General features: G+C 34.9%; 2 protein-coding genes across 3 annotated transcripts in view; one reads left to right on the plus strand and one right to left on the minus strand.

Moving 5' to 3' along the window:
- Positions 1-15,144, plus strand: part of LOC110380488 (cullin-associated NEDD8-dissociated protein 1) — a 574,273-nt gene that overhangs the window by 398,712 nt on the left and 160,417 nt on the right. The gene's annotated exons all lie outside the window — the stretch shown is intronic.
- The window catches only part of LOC110374106 (lachesin), a 115,444-nt gene that overhangs the window by 69,495 nt on the left and 30,805 nt on the right, over positions 1-15,144 (minus strand). Inside the window, exon 1 of one of the 2 annotated variants that reach the window (XM_049836322.2) lies at positions 5,081-5,148. The exons of the other annotated variant lie outside the window; for it this stretch is intronic. The gene's annotated coding sequence lies outside the window, so the exon portion shown is untranslated. Of the gene's footprint in view, positions 1-5,080; positions 5,149-15,144 lie in introns of those variants that run through there. 2 annotated transcript variants of the gene reach the window in all.

The raw sequence follows: 15,144 nt of genomic DNA on the forward strand, positions 1-15,144 counted from the left end.
ATTTCTGTAGCCATATTATGTGGATGTCTTTGACCAGCACTGTGACTGCAAACGCAAACCGATACACTGTAAATTCGAAATTGAATTCGCTTGTGTATGTTGGCTTTCACTAAAAAAAATCTAAACCGGTCTCAATAGAAGTTGTTTTAAACATAGCTTCAGCTTTATTGTTTTTTTTTCACGGGTACATTGAGTAGTTTGCCCATACCGGTACCCAAAAAAAGCTAATATAACCCGACACGTTTCGAGTCTGTTTTTACGCCACCTCGTATTAAATTGAGCAATTAACATGCGCCAATTTACAAAAAAAGTCAAACATATGGGAGTACGGTTTACAAAAAAGATTGCGCTTAAAAATATGACGCGCCATTAAACGGGAGTCTTGTATTAACATACGGTATTGTAAAATTAATGACAACAATTATTATTGCCTTGGCTAACGGCCAAGTGTCGCGGAATAAATTCTTGCCAATCTTGGCTATGTGCGCATTAAAGATAGTAAATAACTACCTAGTTAAATAATGTTCATATTTATAAACAACGCTTCTTTTTGTCATGTTTAAAAAATACCGAATAGTTGTCCGTTTACTTTCGAATTTTTGTGCTAGTAATTTTGTACCTGGACCTCATGATTATTATTTAAAAAAAGTTTACGTAAATTGTATTTCCAAAAATACACCGTACACACAAGAACAATTAATCTGCAAGTACACAATAACAATCACTTCATGAAAACCATTCGCACAAAAAAAAACAAACAGAAAAATAATAAAACCAAAATGTTTGTTTAATCGTTATGCGGATTGGAATTTCCAAAGTGTTCCGTGGCGATGCAGAATGCAAAAATCTTTTCTTGCTCATTTTTCGCCAGTTCCAACATAATAACTGCTTGTTGGCCCCGCGGCCTGAAGCACTCCACAAGCAATAAGACAGTAATAAATGTTCAGACTTCAGATCTAAGACAAGAACAAAAACGAATATAATAAGTAGATATTGTGGATGGCTTGTGAGAGTTCAATATTATTGCTTCATGATAGATAGCTTGCGGTCTCGATCCGTTTGCGTTGCCCACTTATCATTATGAGTTCCAATTGTGACTGTGTGCTTTCGTGCTTCGCTTTCCAAGTGCTTTGAGGAACAGCATGGCGGAGAGCCGGCTTATAAGTAATGGACGATCTAACTTTATTTTTATTTGGTTTTGGTAGAATAGTGATATCCTTTATTTTTGCAAGCTGAAGATTTTTGGAGTACAAGACAAGAATACAAAAATGTGGATGACTCCATTTATTTATTTACTTTCTGATAAACCATACATAATTTTGTAACTTACCACATTGTGGCCGATTATTGAAATATGATACATTCGATCCATACTGCGTAAGTACTTCATATAAACCGCTTAACCCATTTCAGCAACAAATAATAACCGAAGCTTCACTCTCATTAATGATAAAGCATGCTGAACATTACGGTTATTATGGTATTAACATAACAACATAATCATACTCATAAACAGGGCAATGAATAAATAATTTTCGAGTCGGATGAACGGCAAAGGATCCCCGGTAGCTTCATTTCGAGCAGCGCGGATTATCCATATTATCCGAAAATCTCGGAACGCCAGCCGTTGCTCACTACAATGATCGAGCTCATATAAAATGACTACAATATTCCCTCTTTTGTAATCAAAACTAAGTTTTCAACTATTAACTACTTCCCAGTATTCCCTCTGTCCATTCATAGCGCAATTTTATTAAATTTTTACTGTAATTTCGAAACTGTATCGCTATAAATTTTGGATTTTGGATCGTCGATGCGAAAATTCAAGTAAAATGTCACTCAATGAATAAATTACGAGTTCAGTAAAAATATTACAAATTAAGAGGAGTGCTTTCTAATGAATGTCCCTACTTACTATAATTTGTCAAATCAACGGATCCATTTCAAAAACGTAGCATTAAAAATTTGTAATCATATTACTTTATTTTAAAATGTTATTGTATTTAGTGTGATCACCACTTTATTTTAAGCAGAGCGCTTCGCCTGTAGTAAACTATTTTAATTAAACGGTATTTTAAATGAAATCGAAGCGAATGAAACTTTGTTCTCTGCTAACTGCTAATTGGCGACAAAACAAAAGCAAAGACAGTGCTATGCGGACCGAATCTTAAATACGTGGCAAATGAACGTTCAAAAAACCGCGAATAAAAATAAAGGTTTGGTTACACGGCACTTGCATCGATAAGCTTTATTGTCACAGACTAGGTGAGATGTGGCGGTGCCAGCGAAAGGCGTTAAGGTAAAACGTTTCAAGGGTTTTTTGTCAGTTAATGGAAGTTCTTTGTACGGATGTTCCGAGCGGGCGGGCGGTCCGACTTGAAATCGGATTAGCGATATCGGGCATACACCGTGATAGAATCGCCCGAGCATTATCTTTCACTGCAGAATTTTGTGACACAGAAATAGTTTTGAATGCTTTTGTTGTAAAATAGAGTGGTTCTGCTAAAGGGTAATTTGATTCAAGTGGGTGTTTGATGTGATGCACGCGATTTTCTGAAATTTCACAAAATTTAAGTGGCCCTTTGATGTTGGATTCGTACATTTCGATTTATTTAGCTTTTGAAATTAAAATCAGTAATTTTCGAAATAAACGTTAACATCGTCAATTTCCCGTTTCGCTGAAAAACAAAAATACCATGTTTTTCATAATAGCTTTGTATTAATTTAATTCTGTCATACTATTCCATCGCTAAATATATACTTAGTTGGAGGATTTTTCCAATTGAAGTTTGTTATCAACTAAGCTCACTGTCAAACTCACGAGACGAGATGCACTTATCTTGCAATCAGATGGACTGTCAGCTTCAGTAGACCATATTCCGGCTTTGCTATCTTGATTCATAAAAATCGGTAAAAAAACTTTTAAGTCAAACGGTTTTATCTTATGTGCACTGAAAACTAGAAAATAAAAAAATAGTTACTTACCTGTCAACCTACGTAGGTGGTCTTGGTCATATTAGACTAAAATAAAAACGTGGGGCCCATTAACTGTTGCTGTAGTACTTTCTTCTAGTGGTATAATAGGTGTGGATTGCATCGACTTACTATAATCGCAACTGGAGGTTTTGACAATCAATAATCAGCCGTAGCGGCTTCACCAGCGAACGTCGAACTCATGATCTACCAAAGTATAAAGATATGCTTTGCCATAGGTAGGATTTCAGAAGGGCCCCACGTTTTTATTTTAGTCTAATATGACCAAGACCACCTACGTAGGTTGACAGGTAAGTAACTATTTTTTTATTTTCTAGTTTTCAGTGCACATAAGATAAAACCGTTTGACTTAAAAGTTTTTTTACCGATTTTTTATTTTCTACTTTTTAGTATTTAATGAAATTCCTCATTCTATCTAATTCATTTAGTGCATCATTATTACACGGTCTCTTATCTGATAATTTATTACAATCTAATTTTTAAAAAAGTCATTTTTTTTAACGACGCCAAAAATCATCAAGTGACTCCTCCCTGGGTCAGCAGCGGTAAGGGAGTGCCAGACTCTTACTGACTAAAAATAGTTATGTTTCGTCGTAGGCCTTTTATGTACCAGGGCCACGGTAACTCTTTCGAACAATCCCGCAGCCCAGGCAGGCCTTGGCCCTGTTGGGCCCCGCTGGGGTTGCTGACAGTATTCTACTTGTGTAGCCCTTTCATTTGATACCCATATTGAGGGAATTGTGGAAAAATATGTAATCCGCCATTTGGTGCCGGCGGCCATATTAGATTTACAATGTTATTGATATTTCTATATTGTATTGTCATCGGAATAAAAGTTGTATACAAAATTTCAGATTAATCGGTTGACAGGAAGAGGGTGAAATTTGAATTACTAAATTTGACCCAAGAATAAAACAAACGGGATGAGCTAAATAAAACCGTTTAAAAATTGTTATCAGCCATTTGGTAGCGGCGGCCATCTTAGATTTCAATTTTGCATAGTAAATCGTATTCTACTTGTTGAGACCTTTCATTTGATACCCATGTTGATGGGATTGATAAAACCTAAGTTATCCGCCATTTTGTAGAGGCCGCCATCTTGGATTTGAATTTTATATAGTACCTACATTGTATTCTACTAGTTGAGCACTTTCATTTGATATCCACATTGACGGGATTGATAAAACCTACGTTATCTGCCATTTTGTACCGGCGGCCATCTTGGATTTGCAATGTTATTGATATTACTATATTGTATTGTCATCGGAAATAAAGGTGTGTACCAAATTTCAGATCAATCTGACAACAGGAAGGCACTGAAATTTCAATTTCTAAATTTGACCCAAGAATGAATAAATAATAAAACAAACGGGGTGAGCTAAATAAAACCGTTTAAAAATACTATTGCCTCCACATTACGTAATATCCATCTTTAACTTTTTTAGGGCTAAGTATTTTTACTTTATAATATTATTTTCACAAAAATTTTGACCCCATTTCAAACGTGAGCGTAAGTGAAGATCATAATCACTGATACCAAAAGATCCAATAACCCAGACTTGTCTACAATTCAGTTCACCATTCTGAACGCAGCAGCTGGCATAGTTCATCTGTATGCCCTGAGATAACGCAGCAGCCGTCAGAACGTACCGGATAAGTGCCGGCCCGAGATGTTTGGACGTTAACGAACTATGTCCAGCTTACGCGATGAATATTCATTGATAACTAATAACAGTCATCTTGGATTGTGTGGTATCTTAATTTGATTCTCGGTAGGATTGTTACTGACACTGCTGTTGCTGTGCAGTTGCGGGTTTGGGAAAGAGATTGTTATTATATTACAGTAATTATTTGATGTCGAAAGTTGTGTGATAGATGATTAGTTAATTTTACTTGCTAATTGAATGTTACGATAACTTACCACCGTAAATTACAGCATACCTACCAACATTTTAAGAACTTCTTTTAGTATTTTTTTTATTATAGTACTGATACTCAAGAATAGTGAGAACGACGTGATTTACTAGATATAAATATCATCTCTATGAATAAGAGCCATTATTTGAGCACAATGCACTAAACCTACCTTTTCAGTATTGTGATCTTCAATCCAATATATCCAGCACGGTAAACGTTGCCGGCATGGTCCCTGTCTACTCTTGGAATGGTGCCCGCTGAAAGGAAAACGAGCGTAAATACGTATTTGATAGACAAACAATATTGCTTATGGCAACATTTTCCGATATCAAAATTTCAGGGATTGTACCTACGCGTGTAAAATAATATAAGTTTTGAGAGATTATTTTGTAACGAATATTTATCAAACATGATGTTTGGATGATAAAAAATTCAAGCTCCCAAATCAGTTCCTCTAATAACCCAGAGTTAGCGCATTGAAAATCTCAGCTAGTACCGAGAAGTTTTAAATGTTACTTAAAACAACGTTAGGGTGATTAAGAACGTTTTCGTATTATAAATTCACGTTTTATTGGATGAACATGGTTTTCTTTTTCTAGAAAGTCGATACGAACTACCAAGAATTCAAACCGTAGTAAAAAGATTACCAAGTCAGCAGTTTCATGGCGACTCTGATTGGCCACTTTATCTTCCATAAATTCCTCGAAGCTGTCAGTTTAGGGGCATTAAATTAAGTATTTATTATAACCCTAGTGTTCTAGGACTAAGCATCAACGTCGTATGCGGGCCACTTTGTAGATTCGCCAGTGGGTCATCGGCTTAATTGCGAGAAGCCACGCCCTTCGTGTGTTGTGATCGCAGTTACCCCTCATATATAACATTGTGATGGTCGGCCGTCGCTTCGTGTCAGGCCCACACTTCGTCACCTTCGCTCGTATTGTTATCACCTAATAGTTATCAGACTGACGGCTCACTGTCAGGAAATATGGAGTGTTAATCGTGGTAGTCACATCTGGTGTTCAATAGATTATGTTACTTTTTATTCATTAACGATTGGATCGAACATCATTCGTATTGACGATTAGTGCAAAGTTTCGTCTCCTTGTATATCCACACCTTTTAAAATCCTATAATGATTAACTACATATTTATTTGGTAGATAAATAGATACTTACAAGTAAATATGTTCACACTATACACACAAGCTTAAACTACTAATTGTATGGTCTTTAAAACATTTCTAATTTTAAATTTTCAATCAACTTGCAAAGAGAGTTTTGTTTTGTAAAAAAGTCGTAACATCTAGAACTTTATTTCAGAAAATAAACATTATCTCTCTATTTAAAGAAATAGATTCACATTTGAAATTAATTATGTAGCTATGTGTTTGAGTTCTCACACTACGATACCAGTTCTCTTACTTGAGTAATACGAAAAGGGTTTCAAAAAAGTTTTCACTCGGCCAACTAATTCATACATTTAAGTCGCCAGCCAGATTAATTACGTTCTCGCTTTATCAGCAACATTAATTTTATTCAAACAAGTTGCAGAGGCACTAGACCGTGAACTATCAACTAGATTTAAGTAACATAATAGTTAGACGTCTATGCTGCACGAATCTTAAATCTCTCCCGTTAACCACATTTATCTTCCCATTACGAAAAGTAAAAGTACAAAAAATTCTTAAAATGTAATACAAAACGAGATGAGAGAAACGTCAACAAATCTCATTTATGGAGTTGTTATTTTTTCAGCTTATCTTTGTTTTTTCGTACAGTAGGTAGCAAAAAAGCTGGGAGAGAAAAAAACATTAATGAAGTGAATTAAGCCCGGCACGGCGATGCTAAGAGGAATCCAACTAAGATGGATGACGTAATTTTCTCCTTCATTAACCCATTTACTTGGCCCCAGTCAAAATAGTTCAGATGTCAACATTATATGCTTGCAATGTTTTTATATGAGCTAAATTATTGTCATGTAGTGAAAACACTAACACTTATGAGGACACAAAATGATAAAGACATCTTGAGAAAATCTAAATTATGTTACGTTAATGTCATAAGGTTCTGAACATAACTGAACTTAGTTAAGTGGCACAACGATTAGTAGCGCCACTAATTGTGACCGTGTTAGGAGTGAATGTAATTATGCGTGAAGTGCTTACATTAGTTTTAGATACAAGTGATATGTATCTATCTACGACTAGCTATGTCAAATTTATCCTGAAGTACCTACTATTAAAGGTCAACGTCTGTCAAGTATTTTTGTATTTTGTCAATCTTGGTTCAATAAGCCAACTAATGACTTACATAGTTTATTTTGAAAGGACGTTAAAAGGTTAATGCTTTACCGTATATTTGGTATTGTATAGTGTTTATTAGCTAAAAGGAAAGTGATTACAATTATCACACGTTATTCTAAGTTTGGATTTCTAAGCATTCAATGACCTTTGAAATTAAGTGGCCCAAGGTATTTATTGATCCTCGCCCTCCAATAACAAAAGATATAGTAAACTTTTCATTCAAGGAGATTGGTTACTATACAAATAGATTTTGAAAGGAGGTTGCGACTTCCTTTCATTCAAAATTAAGAACTACTTGAGCTGTTAAAGTTCAATAAACAAGGAGTCGAAATACGAACTTAATACTCCACAAAGGTTGGTTGTGATTCCGTTGCCTTACAAAGAGCTAGAAATATATACGCGCTGGTTGCCAATTTATTGGACCGCAATCCGTCAAGCGTAAATCCTTGCCTATCCGGAAGGTTTCCTTTCGCTAAAAAAACACTGCACCGTCTTTGAAAGCAGGTATAAAATTCCGCCAAACGGAAATAAGGATGTTAAAAATAAGTTTTTTAGACAGAGATAGATCAGGGCAGATTAAACCTTCCACTTACTCACTTATCCACTTTTATAAATATCCTTTATTGCACACACTATTTATAAATAATACAAAGACATTTTGTAGAAAATGATGTTAAGGGCGAGCTCGACTTATAAATGGGTTTTCTTACAGCAAACGTTTTTTTTTATTATTCCTGAATGAAATGTAGTTTTCTTCGATTACCTATGTGAGTTATATGAACCATTTTAGTAGCTAGTATCTCTTTTTGGCATCGCATATTTAAATTAAAACTGACCCTTTGGTGCTTACCATTTGTCACAAGTCTCAAAATAAATCATAATTTCGTCGCCTAATTGCCTTCAAGTCTATAAACAGCAAGTGCTAAGCTATGTGTGGTGTATGTTCATTCGAGTATCACGTTTTCAAGGGGCGCCAGCTGAGTGCGCATCCGAGATATGCCTTTTACTGAGTGAGCGTTTGAAGAGCACTCAGAGCGGTAGATGTCCGATTTGGGAAATCACGTTACGGGCCCGACCGCGCCACCGATACATGTCCCTACTAGAGATACGGGGATATAACTAAGTTTGTATCGCAAGAAGTTTAACGGTCATATAAGTGAATTATTATCATTTGCATTCCGATATCAATGCTGAATTGTCGATTTTTGCTGCAATAAGTAGTTGGTTAAGCACCTTTATAAATAGATTTTCAGAGTGCGTTTACTGCAGGTGCAAGGTGACACAAGGTACACCGTCTTTCTATTATTACGTATGAACCAATGTTATCAATAGACAGCAACTCTAGGGAGATGGTTAAACATGCGAGAATTTAGATAATCACGTACTCAAGTCTAAATTAAATAATATATATGAAAATTATTGATAGTTAGGTAATAGAACTTAGATTATATTTATGTCATTCGTAGAAATATATTTTTGCCAGTTTATTTTCTTCGGAATACACAGTCGCACATACAACGATATTGTATGCTCACAAAATATCAAGTTATTACGGAAACTGTTTGTAGTTTGCACAATGCCATATTGCAAACCTAGGGAAGCCGTGACAACCCTCTTTGTCAAACACAGGTTTAGTGCGAATATTTTACAAGTTATACCGACTTGATGGCCTAAACTCGAGGGGAATTGAATATTACAAGCAATGTTGTAATATTTTGTATTGCTATTACATAGTAATGAGCCCAAAAGTAAAGCAATATGTACCATAACGCATTATCGTTACCGTTTATGAACCGTGAAAAGGGAACAAATAAATAAAATTGTGTATGTGTGTATAAGGGTTTTCTTCAAGTATAAAATTAGATAGCAATCTTTAGATAAAGATGCTTGGATATAAGTCGTAAGATTTTTTGAAATACGTAGATACCAAAAAAATATTTAGGTAGGTGTATTTGATATGCTTTACGCATGTAGGCATATTACTTTGTAGACTTTTCCTTATTACCACTTATAACCGACATTTTATATTGATAAAAGTTCTAAGGAAATAGGTAAAAATATTTTGTTTTACATTTGTAATGATTGAACACTTAACAGATTTTCTGGTAAATCAATTTCCAGCTAAAATCGAACTTTCTCAGGTCTATAATCTATAATCTCATCACAGCTGCTTAATACTAAGAAAGTTCTACACGATGACCATTTCCCCAAAAACCTCAAATACACTTGAAGCCACAGAAAATGGGGCATCAAAATCATGATACACACAAGTGCACAGAACTCGGGGCAGTGACACGTATCATAATCATAATGTCTGTTGGTGCTAATATCGGGCGTGTTACCAACGGTGTGAGTGACGGCTCGGTGGAGTGCACTTAAGATGGCGATCGACGGCTGATAGCGACGGCCATGATATTAAGACAGCGATGTACATCGGATCAGTGAGATTGGAACTATTTCTGGTTGGATTAACTTATCAAAATCGTTTCTTATATTTTAATGTGTGAACTCTGTCTGTCTGTCGTTTCTACGTCAAAACTGCTGAACACATTCAAATGAAGCTCAACAGATAGTTTAGCCACAGCCTGAGAAAGGTGGTGACGGAAAATAGTTTTTACCTTTTTCGAGAGACCTAGTATTTATATTTTTAGTCTTTTAGATTTGACTTGGTTGTAAGAAGTTTCGCCACATGAAACAGGCCGATTCGTGTGTTTGGTCGACAATTCTTTGTAGGAATGATGACTTAAGTGTACTAGGAAAACTCCTTTCCCGAATAAACGAAATTACGTACCTATAGGTATTTTAATCAAAACATGAAATTTCTGAAAATCAGTTAAAACTGACGAAAAACTATTTCGATAAATGAATTGGAAATCGTAAAGGCTGATTTCTACGAAGTATTTTGCCATTGATATGAAGCTGACTGAAAATTTGATTGTTTACCTTTCACTATTTTGTTGATGTAAGTATATTTGATAGTCTAGTCACTGTTTGATAAAAAACTTCTTCGGCAATTTAATTAAATACTATATTATTATCTAATTTATTTTATTATTATTTATTTGTTCCTTTAGATACATCAGGCAACTAAGGCCCATATAAAGTAAATACAATATATAAGTACAATACTTATAAACTAAAACATATAAAAATAACAATTATCAACTAATAGTTCTTTTGGAAGTCCAAACCGATTTTAGGCAATAGGAAAAACATGACTACATTCGCATGCTTTTACTCAGAATATAGTTGCGGACCGCTATCAAGTTTTGCGAGACTAGAACTAATACTAAAACAACGAAACACCTGATAGTATTAACGATCAAACGAAACTACTCATAAACTGGTAAAATAGGTTAATATGGTTCTCTGGAACGAAGTAGCATCTCAACAACATTTGATGCGCTCCCGATATTTTATAATGTTTTAAAACTTACCATCTTCTGGTCGACGAGAGTTTCTACTGAAACAACTATCGGTTTTCATGTGATTACTTAGAAAATAACCTGAAAATGTTGGAGTGGCGTTTTTTTCATAAGCTTAGGATATTGCCTATTTTACCAACATTTAGCATTGATATAATTCTAAATTCATGATGATGCAGATGATGATGAATTTTAGTAAAACCTTTGAGTAAAAATAAAATAAAGATGAAATAAGGAGAGCGCGTAAATGTCGGTCCTACGCCTGATCTCTCTCCAGTCGTGTCGAATTGCCGTCCCATCGCGCTATGTGAGTGAAGGAATAGTGAGTGCACCTGTGTCTGCGCAAATACTTATGCACTATAATATGTCCTGCGCTGATCTCCTTGTGTTAGAACAGCCGCCGTAGCCGATAATCGGCTAGGAGGACATCATTAGGACACGTCTATGAACTCAATATTTATCACATACCTACAGTTGTTATCCACACAAGTACCACCTCAGAAACATGCTTATTTATTAACACGTCCGTCTATAACATGTTTCCACAGATTGAGTGGTAGCATGATTGGTTTACCACAACTAGCGATTACACCTCGGAACTTGTGGCTTTACGACCAACTTTACGCTCCGCATTTGGTAACTAGTGAGCGCTGTTTAATCCAATCAAATGTCGATAAACAGCGGTCCTATGTGTTATGTGGATGGTACTCTGCAGTCGTGACGCGCATGTATCATCGTGCAAATGAGGTACGTTTTGGTGTTCTTTATATTTTACTGGTGATGTGTTTTATGTCCGATATGAGAAGAAAAATAAAGGGTTTCGACATAATTTTAAAAATTGGACTCAAAGTGATTCCTAGCAATATCTTGTCCTATTTATGAGAATACACTTAAATGTAACCCTTTGTTCGCTTTCTATGACGATAGAGGTAAGCAAAGATAAAGAAAACAGAAAAACTGAAAGATTAGGAAATAGAATAACAGAGTCGGCAAAAAAATACATAGGACATAATTTACGATACACTCCGGTTACAATTCAAAAGCCAACGCTTTGTCCAAGTTGAACAGAGCAGTTGAAAACGTCACCATAGGTACACTAAGTTAAAACAAATTCGAACCGGTTCTGTAAATTATGAAAAGTTCTCAATTCAATGGCGAATATGAATAAAACAAAGTTCAGCTAAGCTAATGTTCGATACACCTACAAATTGTTAGACTATTCAAATTCTAGTACACACGGCCTCGTCGATATTATATTAAGATCCTTTGTTGGAATACTTGTGGGGCATTAAGGTAATAGAGAACTAGCAAATCACGTTACGCCCCAAGCTATTACGGGATCCTCGTCCCCACCTAAGTATATTAGGGGCTATTTATCGTGACATTGAGAACTTCGAGTCGTCACGGGCAGTCATCGCGGGAGTGACAGACGCTCATGATTGCTTTCTTAATAGATTCTTTATTGGTAATCAACGGACTAGTGTTTGCTTATTTGTAGACTATTATCTTTTGGTCTTGGTAGTGAGTGAAAATATTTATTGGAAAAAAATAATAGTTAAAAAAAACTAAAAAACACGCTTTTTATAGAAAAAACGAACTAAAAAATAGAAAATAAATTTTAATGAATTTAAATTAAGAAAACAGTGTTAAAAATTTCAATGAATATAAATTAATAATAGTGTGAATACAAAAAAAATATATTTAAAAAACCGTGGGGTGCATGGTGTTAATAGTTATAAATATTTTATTGACAGATATGAGTACAGTGATTTTCATTTCGATAATATCTTAAAAAGCACCCCACGCTTTTTTTAAATATTTTTTTGTATTCACACTATTATTAATTTATATTCATTGAAATTTTTAACACTGTTTTCTTAATTTAAATTCATTAAAATTTATTTTCTATTTTTTAGTTCGTTTTTTCTATAAAAAGCGTGTTTTTTAGTTTTTTTTTACTATTATTTATTTTCTACTTTTTAGTTTGTTTTAAAACTATTATTTGTTTTGTAGAATTAAAATTCTCTTTAGTATACAAAAATTTGTCAATATTAGAGAAAACGGCTAAAGAAAATTTATTGGAAATAAAAATTAACGTCGAGTCCTGCCTTATCGACTGTAGAGAAAAATTCTAGAAAATTTTAAATAATTTTCTTACCTTATCGACTATAGATGAAAATTATATAAATTAACAAAAATCATATTTTGCAAATTGAAAAGCCTAGAAGTCGGTGTCTAATGGATGTTACTAAGTTAATTTTGCCACCGACTTCTAGGCCGATGCACCTAAAATTAGTTTTTTTTTGCTTTTTAGTGTTTTGGGAAGTCGGTTTAAATTTTTTGTAAAAAGGTTATTTATTTAAAGCTTTTCAGTGATACGAATAGTTGTCACTATCCATACAAGTGGGAAGTTCTCATCAATACAAAGAATATAAGTCCAAACGAGGTATTTTACATTATTCAGTTGTCGAGTTCCCTCGACTTTCTCTGGTCTCCATCATCAGGTTAGCTCCAAATCTTCACTGTTGCATAGGTCTTATCAATACGAATAATTTAAGCCCAAACACGAGGTAGTTTACATATTCAGTTGTCGAGTTCCCTCGACCCTCTCTGGTCTCCATCATCAGGTCAGCTCCAAATCTTCACAGTTGAATAGTGCTTTTAGGCGTACACCTAAGTGTAAAGTTTTTACCCTATGTATGCCTACAACTTTTGAAGGTTGCCCTCGATTTCTCAGGGTTTCCATCATCAGATCCTGACCTGATGACTATGGGACTAACTGGCAGCTATTCCGAGTCGAACAAAAAAAGAATCACGTAAATCGGTCTATAAACCTCGGAGTAATCGATGTGTATGTGTAACCTCCACCTTTTTGGGAAGTCGGTTAAAAATGGAATAATTTTATCAAATTAGTGTATTGTCATCGGTCCTCAATAAATCTACAAAGTTTGAACGAAATCTGGCCGTTTAAAGTGGGTCAAAATCGCGCCGAAAGAAGTCGGTTACAAACATACAGGTGAAGCTAATAAAAAGCGTGTAAAAATCGTTTTGTTCAGTGATGTTTTGTATAGTGATGATGATTTGTAAATAAATAAGTGATACAGTATGATAAGCATATCGCCAATGAATTACAGGCTAAGCTTTAACTGTAGTTGTTCATCGTCACCTAATCAGCAGTTACGACGTCATATCCCCGATATTGCTGAACATATTAGAGTAGTCTCTTGTTCTCCTATCAAGATACAGCACACGTCTAAATTAACGTACAACTAATTACATTGCATGTTGAACACGAGTCGACAGACTATTATCCGTTTGTCAAGTCCTGTGACCACGGTTGGGGAGTATCGGGTGTAGCTTTGGGTTTAAGGATCTGATCTGAAGATAAATAATATAGTAAAAGTAAAGAAAGGGTATTTAAAATAATAAAGATTGACCTATACCTTAATATCGTAAAGAAAAATATTTCAGATGTCATATTCAAATAGACACCAATACTTCCCGGTAAAAGATCTTATACTGCATGTCTCGATGACATGTCTGTGCGTATATTTCGGAGTCATAATATAAGTTTACGACTATAACATCCACGCCAAAATTTTGAATATGTAAAACTCTAAGCAAATCTTGTCGCGAGTCATATGACGCACAGTTCAAATGTCATTTAGATTCATGTTCGTGGCATTGTCCGAACAATGTGAGGAATCGAGGAAGCGTACCAAACTATGAGCTAACGGACATTCGCGTACTATTCCTCACATAAGTGCATACACGCTCCAATGGAATGAGCTTGACTGTACTTCAGAGTTCGTGTGAGGTCATAAAATTTTATCATGTTCTTAAGTTAGAGGGCGTCTGCATGGTTTTGTTTATCGTGCTAGTATAGACGATCGTCTAATGTTATGGTGCAAATTAAGATGCTTGGTCATGGTAGAAAGTAATCTATAGCGATAGTTTTTTCACGTAATTTGTACGATATTGTATTTAAATCCTATTTTATACAGACAGACTTTTACGGTATAAAATGGTGCCTTGTTCAACATAATATCAATAGACAATAACTTACAATCTGATATTTCGACAAAATAGAAAATGTAACAGTGTACAAAAGACAATGTAATAATTTGACCGTTTACAATCTTAGCATAAAGCAAAAAAAAAAATACTTTAACCTTCGATTTTTTAAAAAACAATATAAAGAGCTTTTAAACAGTTGAGAACTTCACAAGGTGTACCGACCCGTAACTCCTGCGTCTTGAAGACATCTTATAAAAAGGAAGATACGGTCCGGAACAAACAAACGTATTGCAATGTCTTCGCTGGAATATACGACTTAGGTACCAGGCGCACAGAACTATAGTGGACATTCCTTTTGTTACTTTGAGTATTTTAGCTCCAGATTTTTTGTGGGAAGTTCAGGATTTCGTTTTGATTTAGTTCGATCTCCTACTGGTTTATGTAGTGCTGGTGGTTAATATGCAGTTTTGTATATTCAATTTAATTTTA

The sequence above is a fragment of the Helicoverpa armigera genome, chromosome 3 (assembly GCF_030705265.1).
Source record: "Helicoverpa armigera isolate CAAS_96S chromosome 3, ASM3070526v1, whole genome shotgun sequence".
Lineage (NCBI taxonomy): Eukaryota > Metazoa > Arthropoda > Insecta > Lepidoptera > Noctuidae > Helicoverpa > Helicoverpa armigera.